The sequence below is a fragment of the Mercenaria mercenaria genome, chromosome 14, assembly GCF_021730395.1.
Source record: "Mercenaria mercenaria strain notata chromosome 14, MADL_Memer_1, whole genome shotgun sequence".
In the NCBI taxonomy this organism is placed as follows: domain Eukaryota; kingdom Metazoa; phylum Mollusca; class Bivalvia; order Venerida; family Veneridae; genus Mercenaria; species Mercenaria mercenaria.
The window spans coordinates 19,799,790-19,820,543 of NC_069374.1; positions in this window are offsets into that span (position 1 = coordinate 19,799,790).

Sequence of the window (20,754 nt, forward strand, 5' to 3'; positions counted from 1 at the left end):
GAATAGGTCTGCATGAAGTTTATAGACATGTGAGGGATCTGTTTGCTACTTAAAGATACATTGGCGCATGCATGTATTTTTTTATAGGATTATCATTACATTATAGTAAGAAATGTACGACATCCGTATCAAGTAAACTGTATAAAAGTTCAAAGTTTTTAACAAAGGCAAAACAAAGATTATTGATGGGGGTGTTTGTTAACAAGGTTTTCAACGAAAACCTGAGTTATTAGATTGGGGTATGTCGTTGGGCGGGCGGGCGGATGGCGGCGTCAAACTGGTGTTTCCGGTCAATAACTTTTCTTTCGGTAAAGAAATTTTAATAAAACTTGGTATGTATGTAGCTTATATCAAGACAAAGGCTGGGATTGATTTTAGGGTTTCTGGGGTCAAGGTCATGGTCACTGTTACTTAAAATAGAAAAAGGGTTTCCGGTCAATAACTTAACTTAGGAATGAGCTATCATGATGAAACTTGGTGTATAGAAAACTTATTTAAAATTGTAGCATGGGATTGATTTTGGGGTTTCTGGGATCAAGGTCAAGGTCATTGTTACTAAAAATAGTGTTAGGGTTAGGTTAGGGTTAGGGTTAGGGTTGTGCTTTAGGGTTAGGGTTGTGCTTTAAAGTGGTGCACTGTGATTCAGTATACTTTTTTATTCTTATGAAAAGTGTTGAAAACCTGGTTTCGTGGCATTGCCGCGTTTCTTGTATTGATGATTTTTCGCTGAGCTGTATCAAACATATTAATTATATAAAATGTTGTTTTAGTACTTTTCTAGAGAAACCCCGACTTTTGTGTTATTTTGTACTACGCTGAGAGGATAAAAATACAGTCAAACCTGTTTATTAAGACCACCCTTGGGAGAGGGAGAGCCAAAATGTGGTCTTTAGTGGGAGGTGGTCTTTATTCACAGGTTAAAATACACTGTAAAATGGGAAACAAAACAGGTGGTCTTTAGAGCCAGGTGGTCTCCGTTACGATGCTATACAGCTCGATCGGGAGATGAATCCAGTCTGTTTGACTATATTAAAGTAGTCACATCTCTGTAGCAGGTTAATTCAGCTGAATATTTTAACGGATTTGGCAGAAGCATAAGGAAAGAATTTTGGTTTTAAAAAGCTAAGGTCTGTTTTTCACTTTCGCTAGGACAACACGTTTAATGAATATGTGAATTGATAAGCCCCTTACACTTGTCATAATATTAAATTTCAAGTCAATGTTACGTTATATAGTGTTATAATGCACTTTTAAACTAGGCCCCGATTAATAAAAGCTTCACTGAAAATAGCTTCCCTCAGTAACTGAAAATTTTGAAACATCTCCCTATTGGAAATAACCGACTCGAACAGGGTCAAAGTCTGCAAGTGTCATGTTACTGGTCAGAAACCGAAGGATCAGCAGAACATAATGCAATGGCTTAAACATTCGTCATTTATATAGAGCTTCGTCATTATGTGTACATGTAGTTTAAACCATACCTGGAAATAAATGTACACCAAAACCATAAAACACCGACACAACTCTGTATAGTGAAATATAATTATGTGAAAATGTATAAACAAATGTTAGCATTCATTTGATTTGAAAATGACCAAACTAACACCCATCCCCACTACTTAAAATCTTGCTATCTTTAAAACAGGTTAAGCTGTAGCAGTTCATATTAAAGTGTATGGGAAATTGTCATTTGATTAATACTGAACTCGGAGGAGGTTCATGGTGTTTGTACTAGATTTTGCGATTTTATCATTTGCCATTATTATTGCTATTAAATAAATGTTCCTGTTTCATGAAGTATTTTAGTTTAAACATATTTATTCCCAAAATAGAGTTCATATAATGGTACATATGTCATACTTGAAAGCCAAACAGAAAAGGATAAGAATGAAAGACAAGTCTTACAGAATTCTTCTCCTAGAAGTAATTTGACTTAGAGGGAAGATATTTAACTAACATGATATTGAGTAGGCTGGTTTTAACTTTCAGATAAATCCCCAGTAACATTTAATGATAAAATTCTGCCGCAAATTTCGGTTTAGAACAATTTTTCGGCGACGCCGTCTAAATTCGTTTTCGTTACCTATGCCACGTGACTTCAGTTTGCAAATCAAACTACTTGATAACGCATTATAGATAATTTATCAAAATGGAAGATTTATGCAACACTCTGCCTGATTGGACAAGAGTGTTCATTTCTTTCACTCTGTTGATTGTGCTACGCTGAGTGAAATGTAGACAAAGCGTTTATCCTAAACGACGCTGTTCGCAGTTTTAAAGCTGACTTTGGCTCAGTATATTTAGCAAGAATATTGATATACATGTTGTATTTCAAAAGGATAAGTAAGTTTAATAGATATGATAAAAACCTGTTCAAATACCAACATATATCAAATTAAGGAAAGAGCTGAATACGGTCTGCGTATCACATGAATAAGGGTGTGATAACAGTCTTTTATGTAGAGAAGTGCTTTTTTAAAGATTTTCCTTGTTACAATTGTCGTCTGTATATGAAAAAGTTTCTTGCTTTTGTGACTTATTCAGATTGCATATTAAAATGAGTACTTGTTTGCTTTGATATATTTGTTATAAATTATTTAACTGATTTATTATATATGAATATTTTTCTTTAGTATGGTATGCAAATATTGAACTCAGTTGAAGTCTGTTTTATTATATATATGCTATATAATGACTGATCTCATTACACTGAACTGAAGATACGCTGCATACAGTTTATCTATGTGATATGATTACGGTCAAACTTTGCTTACGAAACAGAAATTTATATTGAAATAATTACAATTGTATGTTTTGCTTGACCTTCACTTTTTATAGGTGTGACGTCATTGTCCAAAGATTCATGAATAGCGATTATACATTTGTTAAAGCGGGATCAGTTGGCCTATTTTAGAAATAAATAAAAATAATAAATAAAAAAATCCTTTAATTGATTTTTTCTCGTATTCTAATCAAACTTGATTTGTAGCATCCTTATTAGGCCCGTAGCCAACTTTGTTCAGCTGGGACATTTAACCCCTTTTAGGGGCTGCTAGAGCTAAAACTAGAAATGCCTTATCTGGTCCTTCGGGATCATTGATTTCAACTCATTTAGATTTGAAGATTGAATACTGCTTAAGCCGGTGCTAGAGGGCGTGGGCAGTGTTGCATTTTCCATTACTGCTGTTGAACAGACTCAATCAAACCGAGTCTGGAATTTTCACTGTTTGCCTTGTTTTCGGTGCTTCCGAGGGATCTACTATTCAGATTTTATTTATACAGCGTCTCATGAACAGCTTGGTGGATCTTTGTCATACTTGGTCTGGAGCATCATTATAAGGTCCTCTTCCAAATTTATTTATATAGGAACTTGGGCCCTATAAGGGACCACTATAGCTAAAAGTAGATATGCCTTTCTTCGCATTAACCACTAACATGTTATGGATTTTTATCAAACTCGATGTGTAACAATATCGTAAGGTCTCCTGCTATTTTGTTACAAATGGGGATAGGGACCAATTTAGCTAAAAATAGAAACACGTTTAATGACCTCTTCTCATGAACCGCTTCATGAATCTTTATCAAACTACTGCTGTAATTATTCGTCAAAGGATAAACGAAACAAAATTGCAACCATACGAAACATTTGCGAAAATTTAAAAGAGAACCATTTAAATTGTTAAATTGCGGTGTTTAGTTTTGCAATTTGAAAAATGTTAGATGAAAGATGAATGTTAGATGAAAAATTCATAAACTTCTTTCCTTATTACAATTCGCCGACTATCATTTTTAAAGATATTTCTTGTTAAGATATGTATTTATAACAAACATTTTTGAATCAGGCGATAGTTTTATCTACTTTTATCTAAAAAAAATTAAAGGGTCAGAAGTATAATATCATAAATCTTTTTTGTAAATGCAAATATATTAAAAATAACAATAGTGAATAAATGTTTAGACCATTTAGAATTAAAAATGAAGAAAAGCAGGTCGCTTAGTGCAAACACGGTCATGGTTGAATGAAGGGAACCGGACAGGTATCAAAAACCCGGTTTTCAACGTGCACGGGGTTTTCGCATAAAGTTATTGTATATGCTTCAATGATTCATTTCACAACTGTTTTCATTGTAACGAGTGCAGATTTGTCTTTTAGCGCAAAACTAGAGTACATATTGGAATAAAATTCGAAAATAATGCCTCAAAGACGCCATTTGACTCAAAATGAAAGGCAGCGTGCCCTCGGCTATCTGTTAGCTGGTCAGACCCAACGTCATGTTGCGACGAAGTTTAATGTTAGCCAGAGCGTTATCGGCAGGTTGTGGCATTTGTACCTGGACACTGGAGATGTACAGCGGAAACCAGTTCAAGGTCGTTTGCTGGTCACAACTGAAGCGCAGGAACGACATTTATCGCTTATGGCACGGCGTCGACGGTTCGACTCCGCCGTTACGCTAAATAGGGACTTTGAGCAGACGTTTGGGTACAGGATCTCTGTTCAAACTGTCGGGAACAGACTTGATGCTGCAAACCTGCGAGCTAGAAGACCGGTCGTGAGACCGCCCTTGACCCCACACCACCGAAGATGTCGTCTAGTGTTCGCCCGCGACCAGCTGCCATTTGGACGTCAACGTTTGCGCAACGTTTTGTGGACTGACGAGTGCAAATTCAATTTGGATCTCAATGACGGGCGCAGACGAGTGTGGAGACAGAGAAACGAACGTTTCCGAGACTGCTGTGTGGCAGAGCATGACCCATTCGGAGGGGGTTCAGTGCTTGTATGGGCGGACATATCCTAAACGGGCGCACGGACCTATACGTCATTAGAAACGGGGCACTGACCGGTGTTAGGTACAGGGACGAGATCTTAGACCCTATTGTGCGCCCTTACGCTGGAGCTTACGGTCCAGGCTTCATTCTGATGGACGACAACGCACGCCCCAACCGAGCACGGGTGGTGGATCAGTACCTGGAGCAGGAGGGCATAGAGCGAATAGAGCATGCCTGCAACGCAGGATATCCTGTCGAGATCGGCAACCAAGGACTGTCGAGGAGCTAACAAACATGCTCATTGAAGAATGGCGCAGGATACCCATCGCAGATTCTCGGACGTTGATTCTTAGCTTTCTCCGCATATGCCAGGAAGTGATTAATGCACGTGGTGGACACACACGATACTAACTGTAATTTGAGGGAAGAACTCGAAAGGTGGTACGTTTAGTTTAATTGTTTGTTACCCACCCACCTAGTCTGACACACGGAACTTTGAGGGTGGTTGTGTTTTATGGAGAACTGTTATACTGTTTTTTACTTTTTTCAAGAGAGGAATACTCTAAAATGATGTAAACACGTAATTTAACATACTACTCTGAAGATTCCACTGAATAAATTTACGTTTATACATTTGTTATGACCCTATTTACTTGACTCTTTAATTTGCTAACTAATGAAATACTGCATTCTATCAGTTAAATAAATTCCATATCAGTCGATGATTGTCACTCACACTGTGTGTGATATAGCTCCGCCCCCTCTGCCGGAATTACTTTTTTCATTGTCTCCCTTTGAATTTTTGTACTAGTTGTCTCCGTTAATTCAACAACACAAAACATCACCAAAGAACAATAACAACAACAACAATACGTCTGCTATCTGTCATTCAAAACAAATATCTATATAATAACAAAACAAAGGTAAAAATAAAATATAAAAATACGAGTTAAAAAATGAATCAAAATAATAATGGACTGATTTTGAAAGAAATTGATGAAGAAACGTATGATTTACTCTTTGGAAATGACTTTGATTTTTCAAGACCGAAGGGATGATGTCAAAGTTAACTTTGAACTTGTCAGTAGTGGAAATTCTCACACAAACAGAGAAGTTACAAAAAATAAATGTAAAGCACTTCTTAGATTCGTCTTCAAAATCCAATACGGCGGATTGTTTATTGAACTATGAATTTGATTATGTATTCATCCTCTAGTTAACATGATTAGTTGTCAAAAATAGTACCATTTTTACAACCGAATAAACATAAAATAAAAAGAAAATTTGTTTGTTTGAGTGAATATGGTATATATCTCATCTCGTAGAGATAAAATTTAAAAATGTTATCACTACTCGACGAGATATATACCATATCCACTCAAAACAAACAAATATCCTCTATCTACCTATGGTATTGTCCGTAAGTGTTGACCTGGCACTCATGAATATTCTGTATGTTTTCGTTACTTAATTCTCGGTGTCCGAACCTAAATAACGATATAACTATTGAAAACCCAATGCATTTATTAACATGATCATGTCGCATGTGCTCATATAGCTGTGCGGGTGAAGCGTTCAGTCACCAATCTCGGGGTTTTGGGTTCGAGTCCTCTGTCTCACCATACAATTTTTGTTAATTGTAAACTTAACAGACGTGATAACTGTCATAATTTTCATGATTTATCTTTCATTTATCAAATGCAATACTCTACTATTCTACATTCTTCTGTGTACTTGGAAAAAACCCGTTCTATACAAAATGTCGAGTATAATCTTTAGGACCGGACAAGTGTTCGTTCATTCAACGGACAATTAAAGACATTGGCGTCAGTACACGAGAAAAAAATATGTTTCATAAAATAATGTAAAAATTAAAGTTATATCGATACAATTACATTAAAATTAAAGAATGGTCTGAACAGAATTCGAACTCATTGTAACGTGGATCGAAGTCGGAGAGCTTACCACCATGCCACCGTGCCATTGCTTCCTTACATCGATTATTTTAATTAACGTAGATGTTTTCAGGATATAAATATCGCGTAAAATGACGAAAACGCCCGAAAATATTGGCGAAGATTAATGACTGCCAGGTCAATACTTATGGACAATACTTATAGTCACTAACGCATGCTTCTATTGTATTGTAAACAAAGAAGTAGGACAGGCCTGGTAATTATTATTGACCAGTTTAGCGGTCTATAAGTATTTCATAGACCTCTTCCAAACAAAGCAACCGGTAGATAATATTAGTTAGTACAAAACGTATAAATCTATCAGTTTATTTAAGTCTCTTCCATTTACATTTACATAAATATACATATAAAAGAACAATAAAACCACATGTAAATGACTACTCATATGGATGAATTATTAGAGACGATACATACATCATATCACACTGTAACTATACAATAATAACACTGGCAGAGTGTCTTGATGCGTTGCAGCGCCATGCAACCCCCAACGACACCCCGCCACACAGTCCAGCGACTATCAATGTCAGAGCACAACATCTGTTTCTTGCTATGTCCTTTTATCTACAGAAGCATGACCCCCTAGCAAACCACCACAAAGCCCCGTCCCACTCTGCAACACTACAAGACCGGTGATTTTTACATTAATTAAAGGTCAGGCAAACTGTGTTAATTCTACTGTTGATTTCATGGTTAGAAACTACCATAAAAGAAAGTAAAATAAAACACTGAGCTGAAAAGATAAGACTATTGCCAAAAATTAAGAAACGTCTTAAGACTTCTATCATTTAAGACCAGGTCTAAAATGAACTGATTAGCACAGCCTGCATGCACTTTTATAAAACATGTCATTCATTGAGACAATATTGCATTACTCATATGATATATAATTCATATAATTTGTAGATCCCACTGTAGCCATTTTTCTCCTATTGCCGGAAGAACGATTTGCATGCGACACAAATTCGAGTTGTGTAAGTAGACACTACAAGAAAGTCAGTCGAAAATTCTTAGGATTACATTGCATATTTTTACCTGACTAGAAAAAATATGAATAGCTTTTCCCGGAAGTTTGAAAAGTAATGATGTTTTTATTTTTGATGATATTTTCTTTCTATATTGACTGAACTACCAATGCAGCATTAAAGTTGTTCCGACATCAGGAGCAGTTACAAAATGTGTTTGGAAATATAAATTATTTCAGAAGCCAAAGCACTTTCAAATTAAAGAGCTGAACTCTTATTTTTGAAATCAAAAACAAAAAGTGCCGAATGAAGGGAGTCTTAGTGCAGTCCCAATTTCACAAAAAAACCTCAAGTAATTGTTTAGCTGAGTTTATTATTTTAAATACCTGTTTTTGCCCTTTATTCGTTTTCAGTGTTTACTTTGTCATCTATATCAGAACCGTATACGACTATTTCGTAGATCAAAAGACAACAATTCTGAATTTCACAGAAAACGAAGTGTAGAAATAAGAAATATACTGAAGAAAACACTTAAGTTGGTTATATCGTGCTTAAATAGAAATAAAATATTTGCGTGACTGAAATAATTACTGCAGACAAATAATACTAACCATAGTATGATTTAGCTTTAAATACATTGTTATAGAAAAAGAAATCAACATTAAATAAAAAAATAACTTAAGCAATAGCACGATTTTAAAATAACAGGCTAAACTAAGTAATTATTTAAGTTTTTCGTGAAATTGGGGTGGGGTTGGGATCGGGTAAGTTACATTTCTCAAAATATTCAAAATGTAATATAGTCAACCCTTCAAATAGAGTTCTTAAATGCAGAACATAACGAAAAACATAATAAAAGATTTCTCTTGCAAATGTGATTTATATACTTAATTTGATGAACGAGCAGACATCGAGAGAAAGAAGGCAGAAATCATTGTATATAATTCTTTTACTCTATAGAAACGTACCTTCATTAGGCATTATAAAGTATGCTAGAAAGATACGAAATTAGAGGCGTTCACCCTTCCCCCTACCCGCCACCTCCCCCGCACCCAAATCTCCACCACCTCTCCTTTTCCATCCCTCTGTGGCGAGATACCTTATGTTGATTTGATTTAGTTGCCGCATACCTTAAGATTCGTACCTAACATATTCGCACCTCTTTTTTGGCCCACCGATGAGCCGAAATAATTCAACGTTCTAGATGATAGACTTAATGAAGTAAACATTAATTTCCTTGAATTCTTAGGAAAGAGAAAGTTCGATCTACTAGTACGATAATGTCAATATATTAAGGCGTTAATTATGGAAAATATGGAAATAAAAGACAAATTACGCACTTCAATGGTCATTTTACTATGGAGCTTGATTTCGTCATAATCATTGAGCGCTCATTAATTACAGTTGGATAAATACAGGACAGCTCCACGAAGAGATAAGAATCTGTCAAGCTACCGAGTGAATAACTTCACTGAAAAATAAATAGTACAAAATATTACCAAATACTATTAGGTTCTTGACCTCCTATCACAGTCTGAGTCCTTACACAAAACATTGCGTTTCGTTTAAGGGCAACGACGATAGGAACTTGATATCTGGTTGTATTTTGGTAAATCTTATGTATGGTATTCACCTCAGGCATTGTTTGTTGTGAATCACCATACAACAAGATCCCATCTACTGATTTTGAGTCCCCATTATCAGTTAAACTGAGATAGATTGATTCACGGTAATTATTTTACACATTACTAATCATTTTAAAAATCATCTATTTTCCAATCAGTCGGCAAGGAATTCAATAGAAAAAATTAGTCTATATTTTATATCCCGAGCTAGGTCGCCCAATGTGGGGTATATTCATAGTTTCATATAGGCTATCGTATCCACACTAAAAGATGGCAGAGCACACGTTTGGGGTGCCTTATCACGACGAAACCATGGTTGAAGAGGTTGAGAGGTTAAGGAGAGAAAATAGGATGCTGATACTTGAACGAGAGATTTCAAAGTTACAACATGAAATAGATAGGACCTTGAGTGATATTGGCACCTCAACCCCAGTACATAATGATAAAAAGTATGTCTTCAAAATGACACCACCAGGCTGATCTGACGAAGGGTTCTCTACTGTGCATACAGGACCCATGAAGCCTAGGCGTATGTTACCAGAAACAACTACATCAAAAGATAAAGGAGAGTCATTAAAGCCAGATAGATTTGTGACGGAGCGCATTATGAAGGTTGCCCATCCACTAAAAATCGAGGATAAGCCAACTTTAAATTCAAGTGATGGAACAAAAATATCAAGCTCCAGTAAAATGACTTTGGTGAAACCAGCCACATACGACGGGACAAGTGCATGGACAGATTATGAGGCGCACTTTGATGCATGTGCTACTTTAAATGGCTGGATTACAACAAGAAAGGCTTATATCTATCCGTATCACTACGAGGACAAGCCCAGGGAGTTTTTGGCAACCTTTATTCAAAGACCACCGATTATCATGAATTGATAAGAGCTTTAGAAGATATGTTTTCATCGAGAAATCAAACCGAGTTATATATGGTTCAATTGAGAGACAGACAACAGAAAGCTACAGAGTCTATGGCCGAACTGGGACTTGATATCCGACGTCTAGCTAACTTGACCTATCCTAATGCCCCAGCTGACGTTCGTGAGACCCTGGCTAAAGAACAATTTCTCGACGCCCTTGTGAGTTCAGAAATGAGTCTCAAGATTAAGCAAGCCAGACCTACGGATCTAAACGATGCCGTCAGACATGCTGTGGAGTTGGAGGCCTTCTATTGTGCAGAAGAGAAACAAGGAATCCTTAGAACTGCAGTAAATGAGGGACAGTCAAAAGGTATTGGAAAACTCAGACAGGTAGTTTCAAATTTGAAACATATTGTAGATAGTCTGAAACGCCAAGGACAATATAATAAGCCTGAAAATAGGCCTATGCAAAGACCTTATGGTTATGATCGACGGAATGCTCAACGAGGACAATACAGACATCCACCTCCTCAGCCATACAGATATGATAATAGATCAAGAAGATACTTTCCTTCAAATCCTGTAGTAAAAAACCCTCCTCAAAAGGATATGAGACATGACTCATATAACAAGTCTAAGTCAGGCATCTCAGAATCAAGATCTGAGACAGGCAAAAAGAAGGATAAAGATACCGAACACAGTTGTAAAAAGTCGAGCATGCGATCATCTGGTGTATACGTAACAGCTAGCATTAATGGGATGTCTGTTTATTGTCTGATCGATACAGGGGCCACGTTGACAATCATACCTGAAAAGTTTTTGAGTGTCATGGATCAGCAGTGTCCCGTACAACCATTTGACATTCGGAAGTGGAAACTACCTGAATGTCAAGGAAAAACGGAAATTTCGATTCTGTTTGGTGATAAATATTGTAGAACTGATGTTATTATAGCAGAAATCGACATAGATGTAGTACTTGGCCTCGACTTTATGCAGATTCACAATGTAAGCATAGACGTTGTCAGCAATACTAAGAAACGTGATCAAACATTTAACATTTTCTGTTCTGGCAAGATAGGATGTTTTAGGATAGCCTTATCAGAACAAGTTGTGATACCTGCTGAGACTGAGATGATAACCAAAGGGATGGTGACTGAATCAGGTATTAAAAGGATAGGATGGGATATTATCGAAGCAAGTGATACATTCAGGGAGCTTGGACAGGTGTTGATCGCAAGAACTCTAGTTCGGGCAGATAAAATGGTTTCTGTAAGAATTGCAAATTTTTTGAAGCAGCCACAAACCTTATATCCTGGGACTAATGTCGCAACTGTTTGTAAAATTGATTGGATAAAAGGAGAAGAGACACAAAATAATGAAAACAACATAGTCCTTGAGCTTGAGCACATTCAAAACCTATATGAACGTTCATCTTCTGGGATGGCCACAAATAAGAAGGAAAAGGTCAAGGAACTATTGACAAGATATTCTCATATCTTTTCGAAATCCGACAGTGATTTAGGTAGGACTGGAATTATAAAGCATCACATCCCAAAAGCCATTGCCCACCCCATCAAACAACCGATCTGGAGGATACAAGTACATTTGCAGGATGAGGTTGTAAGAAAAATGCTGAAAAGATGACGTGATACAACCTTCAACTAGTCCGTGGGCCAGTGGAATAGTTTTTGTGAAGAAGAAGGATGGATCTCGAAGATTTTGCATTGATTATCGTCGTTTAAATGAAGGATGCGTATCCACTCCCCAGAATTGATGAGTCCCTTAATCAGCTTGCTGGATCCGCATGGTTTTCATGCCTGGATCTAGCTTCTGAATACTGGCAAGTGGAGATGGCGGATGAAGATAAACCCAAGACTGCGTTTGCATCAAGGCAGGGTCTTCTTGAATTTAACAAAATGCTTTTTGGTCTCTGCAACTCCCCTGCCACCTTTGAGCGTTTAATGGAATATGTTTTGACTGATTTTCATTGGAAAATATGCCTCGTTTACTTGGATGACTTTATTGTAGTCTGCAAAACCTTTGACGATATGATAAAAAAATTACAGCAAGGTTTTGAATGCTTTGATGAAGCTGTACTTAAAATTAGTGATGGGCAAGTCAGTTAGATTTGCCCACCGATTAATCGGCATAATCGGACAAGCCAATCGATTCGATTAATTGGATATAATCGGATAATCGGTTACTCTAGTTGCATACCTGTAAGTTCCCCTCAGAATGTATGTTTTATGTCATTACTTAAGAAATGAACCACACATATATCAAATATCCTATTTCTATTGTATCCGTTCGTAAACACGAGCAAGTTAACAGCATAAAAGTAAAACATTTGTGAAGAAAGTAAATTTCAAATTAAGTACTCGCCTGAATTTACAGTGATCTTTTATTGGTCAGGCATGCAAAATGATGTTCGGCTGTATGTTGCAGGATATGAGATATGCATGAAACGAAAGGGGCCAAATAAAACCAAGCATGCTCCAATGTAGGTTGTAAGGAGTGGCTATCCTATATAGAGGATAGCTATTGATATCATTGAGAGTTGCCCAAGACAGAACAGGGAAATCGTTATGTTTACTTCACTAAATGGACTGAATGCTTCCGAATGAGGAATATGGAAGCTGCCACTGTTGCTAGAATTTTATTAGAAGAAGTAATAACAAGGTTCGGAATACCATCACAGATACATTCAGATCAAGGCAGACAGTTTGAGGGAAAGTTATTTAAGGGGTTGTGTCAGGTTTTAGGAATACTAAAGACAAGAACAACGCCTTATCATCCTGAGTCAGATGGCATGGTACAGCATTTAATAGAACACTAACGATGATGTTAAGGTAATTTGAGAATCATCGAAACTGGGATGAACAAATACCATATGTGATGATGGCGTATAGAAGTGCTGAGAAGGTATATGTATATTTCCCAGGAAAGAAGGTTGGAACTTCATCAAAATTCACATCCTTCTGGCGAAGTCCTTATACAGTACTTGGGAAGTTATCCCAAGTTCTGTATAATATTGACTGTGGACGAAATCGCGTTCCACAAGTCATTCATTGTAATACAGCTAGAAAATGTAAGAACCAAATTTTACTTGATAAAACAGAGATAAATTTTGATAAAGATAGTGATGATGAAGGTAGTACAGGCAGAAACTCAGATGTAGATTTACCGGGTACAGATTATATTGATAAAAATGACGATTTGACAGACATCCAGAGTAATACGAACACCCGCAGAAAACCGGTTTGGGCAGACTATGTTTTTTCTCATTTAAGGTCTAAGATTCAAAAGATAAAGACTACAGTTCGTACAAATCCACTCTTGCCCATATGTCCTGTATGTATGGAACCACTTTCCTCAGGATCTTAGATATATTACTTGTCCTTTAAAGTTCAAACACGCCATCAAAATCCAATTAATGGCCTGTTAGTTTTCCTACATTCTTATTTCCTTTTAATCTAGTCACTTATATGTTGTGCATGATATATTTCTGTGATTTTCATACTGACCTATATGTGTCAAACACTTAATTCTTTGATAGTAATATGTGACATCAAAAGCTGCGATAATACATAAAACTAAATTATCTGTGATACACTTGATTTCAAGATTAAATGTGCAATTTTATAGTTAAAACAAATACATGACTTTCTGTGCCATGCCACATGTTTCTCTTTTTGTGTTATCCCTGGTGTTGGTGTGCATTTCATGGTTTAGAATATATGTATGATTGTAATTAGTCTGCTTGCCACCGTATTGATGTTCTATATCATGCATCTGTTTTATTGCCATGTTTTATGCTTGATTTGTGTACACTTTTACCAAATAAAATCCTTTTTTTTTGTTTTTGTTGGGTTTAACGTCGCACCAACCGAATTATATCATCATTTGCCCGTATCTACTAACTTTAAAATTAAAACTTCTAAAGTATTCTTGTCGAAATAATTTCACAGACATTTTCCTTGTATAACCATCTTCAAAAACTGTTCAAGCAAGCGATGTTACACAGGTGAGCGATCTTGGGCCATCCTGGCCAAGTTTCTAATCCCAGCTGATGCAGTTTAAAACTAAATCTAAATTTATCAAGTCAATCCTTTAAACCAGATTTCTTAAAAGAGGTTAATCAGATTTTGGTCAACTAATAGATTTGTTCAAAACTTAACCAACTGCTCATTTACACTTATTTGTGTACACTGACGTTTTAGTATTAATCAGATTTTCGCTTGAAGTATTTTTTGAAATTTGATTTTCCTATCCTGCTTCCCTGACCAATATAGCGGTATTTTAGCATAAGTTTAAATTTAACAAACACATTTTGCCTAAGGAATAATATGAATATAAGCACTACTGTATCCAAGTTGTCAAAGATTTGTATTGAAAAGTACATACTTTGCCTAAATCAATTAAAATCATTATCACCTCCCTTTGTCTATCTCAGTTGTGCAATTAAATATAGATTTAAAATAGATTAATTCTGAATCTACATGCTGTTTTAGAACTTGCCTGTTGTATAAGGTGATTGGAATATCCCAATATTTATCAAATGCAAGCGTAAAACTGGATATTATACTGAAATTAAAAAAAAATAATCAACTTTTTAAGTATTTTTATATAAAAGTGAGATAAGTACTAAAACTCATCAAAAGTAATAAAATATACATTTCAAATAGGGATGTAACTCTATGTAATGGCTCTTACTGTTCCTTAAATGAATCTCTAACAGAATATATGAAAGCTGAAAAATGTCATAAAATGTTGCTCGGATGTGACTGTCCACCTTTAACCCAGTAAACATTTGTCGGATCCCGACGTCGGATTAACGTTGGATTTTGGTTGTATCTACAAACCGTTTAGACGTCGGATCGCGATTTTCCAATGTATATCCATTCATTATCCGACCGAAATCTGACCATTTTTCAATGTAATTTGCGATCAAACATGTAATCAACACATGTACATGTTGATTGTATTTTCTTATCTTTATTCTATATTATGGCGGCCTAAGTCTAACATAATAAGTTCAAATGGTAATCCGATAATTGAAATTTTCAAGTTAGTTATTTTTGCATGATTCTTCAACTCCGCTAAAGTGTCCACCTGAATGGTATAAAATTCGAGAGTTTCATCCGTTTCATCATTTAATCAAAGTCGTACGCTAGTGCTATTACTGAAGAAAAGAAAATAATAACTGCGTGCAAAACAAACATGTAAAATTTTAAATTCTGAAGACAATCTTCCATATCTTCATAAAGTGTAGTATAACGCATTTTTTTTAGTTATAAGAATAATACATCTATCTTTGAAAAGTAACTAAGCAAAGAATAGTAGATGTGCCATAGGGTTGATGGTACCATCTGGGGGGATTAATTCTCATAGTGTTCTTTGCATACAACCCTGGAGTAAGATAATATGTGATAGCAATGTATCGACGGTAGCTTTTGGTGTGATATCATCCTGTTATATGCTTACACTTAGATACAAGTTCATGTGAGCTAAATTATATCCAATGTAGACATACGAATTATGGAACATATGCTATTCAGTTCGAATAATTGATGTATATGTAACAAGTATTTAAGAACAAGCAAATAAAACATTTCCCTAATTTTCGACATTTTTTGGTTTGCTTCTCTGAATAAATGTTAAGTAAAATAATGATTATAAAGAACATCTTAATAGCATGGACAACTATTAAGCCTAATTACAGTTCATAATTAGATTTTCTTCATTTAGATGTTAGACCTTGAGGTACTATTTCCCCCTGCCTTCCCTAAGGAATATTCAACATTATGGCTTTCGGAAAGTACATACTGAATGCTTGTTATTCCTACATGAATGCCGTCTACTTGTTAGGGCTTTTGTAAATTACGGGACATTTAATATGTTTCCTAAAACATTTAAGACGATGCAATATTGTTACAAAATAATTAAGAAAAAGTGCATTCTGTAGATTACTAACAATCTTATTGAACCATTTATTGAATGTGCTTTAAAACAAGATTTCTTTCACGTACCCGTTAACATCTAAATTAGTGTAATTTACGTAATTTTATTACCAACATTATAGATATTTTACTCGTACTAATAACCCAATGACCAAAATGTTTATGATTCTTCAATACAATTGAAAGTACACTGAATAGTGTTTCTTATAACTATTTTTTCTGCGATGGAAGGAACTTTTCCATGATGTAATCTCCGTATAAGTTTGTATGTTACCAAAATGTTACAAAACTGATATTTCTGAAGTGAAGAAAATACCCTACACAGATCGGGAAAAATCATAGCATTTTATAATAAATATACATTATTTGTGTTGTTAAACTAGATATTTACTAGAATGCAGTGAAATACCATCTCATTTCAATAGTTGTGAGACTTTTACGTGATATGTGTTACCGAAATCAGTACAAATCAATTATATATGTTCAAAAACATAATTATACATGTATATATTGTAATACATTTTAGAAACAGGTTTTAAACAGATTAAAAAAAACAAATAGATACTCAGTGGAACACCATGGCTTCATATGGATTTAATCATTCTTAGTTTAAATGTTAGAAATCTTCTTTACACTTACTTATTTACAGATGACACATATATATTCAACCATAATTATTTGACCTTCAACTGATGTTTATGTAAACAAGTAACGGAACTTGTTGACAATCCAAGCCTTGAAAATCTGTTGTAAGTGAAACAGCGTTCAAAGAATACTCTTAAAAGTACCAACACTTCAAAAGTTTGAGAGAGAGACATCACGGAAAAGGGCACACTTCCGTATATAATTTATTGATATCATTCATGATATACTGGTATTAATACAGGCCACAAATGTCAACGACGTGGATGTGCATATAGGGGTCTGGCACAAGTTGTGCCCACTATCAATTGCGTCCAATCATCTGAACGATGTAATGTATCTACCTGCTTATCCGTTAGTTGCTTCAAGCCTATTGGTATCACTGCCGAGTCCGCTTCCGGAGAAAACTAGTACTGGTGTCATTAGAAAGGTCATGATTGTGACCCCAGTGGGGCTCGAACCCACGACTCCTGGATTGAACCGACAACTTATCTACTAGACCACTGCTCCCCTATCTGTTCCTAATGATGAATCTTGAAGTAACCCGCCTTTGTGCAGAAAAGCTTTTGAGGGGTTATAGCTTCAGTGTGTCTAGATCAGCCATACCAGCATCACAGAATGCTGTAAAACGTACTATAGAACAGACTATCTAACTTCATGCCAAGAAAAAGAAATGCATCATAAGTTTCAGCAGAAAATGTTTTTCATACTACAGGTGTTGTTTGACACAGCACATGCGAGCTTAATATGTTGAAGCTACAAAACCGTAAGCAGACATGACTTCAGAAGACAAATTCACACACAAAGAAGTGGAACCTGCGCAGATCAAAGCTTATTGAAAAATGTGAGGACAGTTGTAGAAAAAATATACATCCATTCAAAGTAAAAAATTGGCAATAACAGCCTTTACTTTAAAAAAATCAAAGAAAGTGACCAGCTCGCACAATAGAATGGCTCAGATAAGAGCTGAAAGAAATGTGTTTAACCGCCTCGATAGCCTAGTGGTAGAGCGTCCGCTTCGAGTGCGGGAGGTCGTGGGCTGTAATATTAGTCTATCATAATGAACACTCAAGGAAGGGTTTGAAATCTTAGTCATGCCAATTCGTTCATTCACAAAATTCAAATTGTACAGTCTTTCTCAGAACAACAAAATGTTATACAGGTTGAGCATCCATATTTCTCTTCTTACCTATATTGTATGTCCTGCCTGTGCATTTCAATCCCCTTTATGCCACTAAATGTGTCCTTGGTTATGCAGTTTTCAACAGCTCAATAGTATATCAAGAGAAGACTTTTTTGCAGCATTTATGTCATGGATAGCAAGACTCTAAAAGTGTGGAGGAGAATACTTTGAAGAGATGATGTGAAAAATGTCTGGTTCTGATTGATATCAAAGGCAAACGAAGACCAGTGACAGGATTTATTAGATCAACCTCGTAGTGTACTGATGAATAAGTGAATATTTAGAAGCGTCTAAAGGTCACAGACATTTAAAGGGCAAACTGTTATTTGTATCTTGTCAACATCTGCTTTATGTACATTTGTTGTATCTCTTATGTGGTTGGTACTGTAAAAGTCAGAGTTGAATGATGTCTGCTCATAGCTTGAAGTTATATCTGGGGAATTTGGGCAGTCAGTATCAAATTGCGAGGTATCAGTAGTCGCTGTGGTGCCAACTATTTTTAGGCTATGGAACTAGACGATGCTCCTGTAATGGTGCACGTTCTACCATGAGATACCCTGGTGAGGGAATTGAGATGCCGTGTTTCTTGATTTCTGCGTTAGCTTAAGGAGTGTTCGGATAGGTAGTTGAATTTGAGACGGGGTATCAATATTATCTTTTTCAACAATTTGCTGATCGATAATGATATCCTGCTTCTCGGGCTAGTACTTGATTTGCCTCACGGTGGCCTCAATAGTATTATCATACCTCTCCTGGATGCGCGCGTGGATGTTTCAAATGTCAAACTAATGCTAAAATATTAAGAAAGTAGGTCAGTATGTCACATTCATGGTCACTGGAAGTCAGTTTTTAGATTGGTGTGCAAATCTATACATGCCATCAAAATTTCAAGGCTGTATCTTAAAAAACAGTAGTTGTCAAAACATAATGGCGAAAATCTACAGCGAAATACTTGGCGACTTTTATCAATATACACTGCATTTTGTATTTTATTAAATACATGCTACAACGTGTAGCCATTCAACAACACAAAACTTAAAATCACCAGTCATTTACTTTTTATATAAAATCAGACAATGTATCACATAATAAAATTAACTTAAATAAATTAACTTAGAAATAAGATCAGGCATTTGTTGCAAGTTAACAACTGTAACATTTACATATATCACCTTCTGCGAGTTTTCAGATTTGTTTTTTTTTATTCATGAGAAAGATAGGTTGCTTGGTTAAAAATGTTAAAATATGTCACATTTGGAAAATTCATTTAAAGAAATGTCGTTTCAAATGTTTTAAGTTAAATGTGTTTTATTATCTGTTTTTCAAGTTCAGATATTCAATGCCGGGGTAAAGATTTACAATGCGGAGACTAAGAATTGCCTTTGGTAATTGACCGTGAACGAGTAGACAAAAAACAATGAACTTTATATCATGCTGAGGACGAATGATAATGACTTTTTGTAATATAGGGGGTATTTTGTTTGAAAGTGTCGTTTTCTAATTAAAACTCTAATAATATTGTTGACGTTTGGACAAGGCTTGATGTCTTCGCCGTTCGTCTGCTGTAAGATTCGTTAAAAGTTATTATGCAATTATATTTAGATAGTACCTTTCAAAGCTGATATTTCCCACAGAAAAAAAAAAATTCAACAACAAAATGACCAAAAAGAAAAAAGTTCTAAATCACGCGGGAAGATATTTTTCCGATGGGAAATGCTGGTCATAACATTTTGAAATTTTTTTTTATTGTTTTTGTGTAAGCTTAAATTCGTATTCTTTCATTGACTCATGTTCACTAGTATAATGGATGGGAAAGTGTCCGTCTACATCATGATTTTCATAAAACTTCTCATACAATATTTCGGAACATTCTTTTTCGTAAATTTTCTTCGATTAATTGTAAGTACATGTACCTTTGATATAAACTTGCCCAAATCCAAACTGGCGGATTATATATACAACTGCACGAAAGATTTTTGTAGCAATGTCACGTCTCTGGTATTTCTTGGACACCACAAGACCAAGGAACTTAAAAGCTTCGTCATTGCTATAGTGATCAAAGAATCCAGCCTCGTTATCACTATGAAAAATTTTTTTTTTCTCTTGTGTCTTTTTTGAATTCAAATTCCTCTCATCGACCTTATCTAACCAGGTCTCAGAACATTTATGCTTTCAATAAAAAGTCCCTAACCCGTAAAAAACAAGTAAAACTCCGGATTCAAGACACTAAATTTTGAGGCAAAAATGGCCCAAAATGCACACCTGGCGACCTGTACCGTATTATCTGCAAATGACTGGCCTTAAACATATGTATACTTTAAAGCATGTGACTAGACAAAAATAATAGTGGGAAGAAAATGTCTCATAACCGTTTACTTTTTCCGCAAATTTGAGCTGAATCTTGATGGATGGATGACCGTTTCTATTTCGTCTGACTTCCGTTACCGGCAGCCTGGAAAACCTGTTATGGGCTCGTGGGATGAGCTAATGGGATGGGATGGGTTTGGCTGAAGGTCATTGGATCGTGGGCCCAAGGTCAGAGAAATATATAGTGAGAAACATAAATTAAAAGTTCAACTGGGCAATTAAGAGGACAGCTAAGGATAACAGGGACGACAGCCTGTAATTACAATTCCCAGAGTGACTCACACTGTATTGGCTGTCATGAAGGGAAACAAAGAAAGAAATTACCGACACTTAGTTCTCTAACTCGTTAGAATCTACTTCTACGGTTCCAATATAAGTGATGAAAAATTTATAGACTGTATTT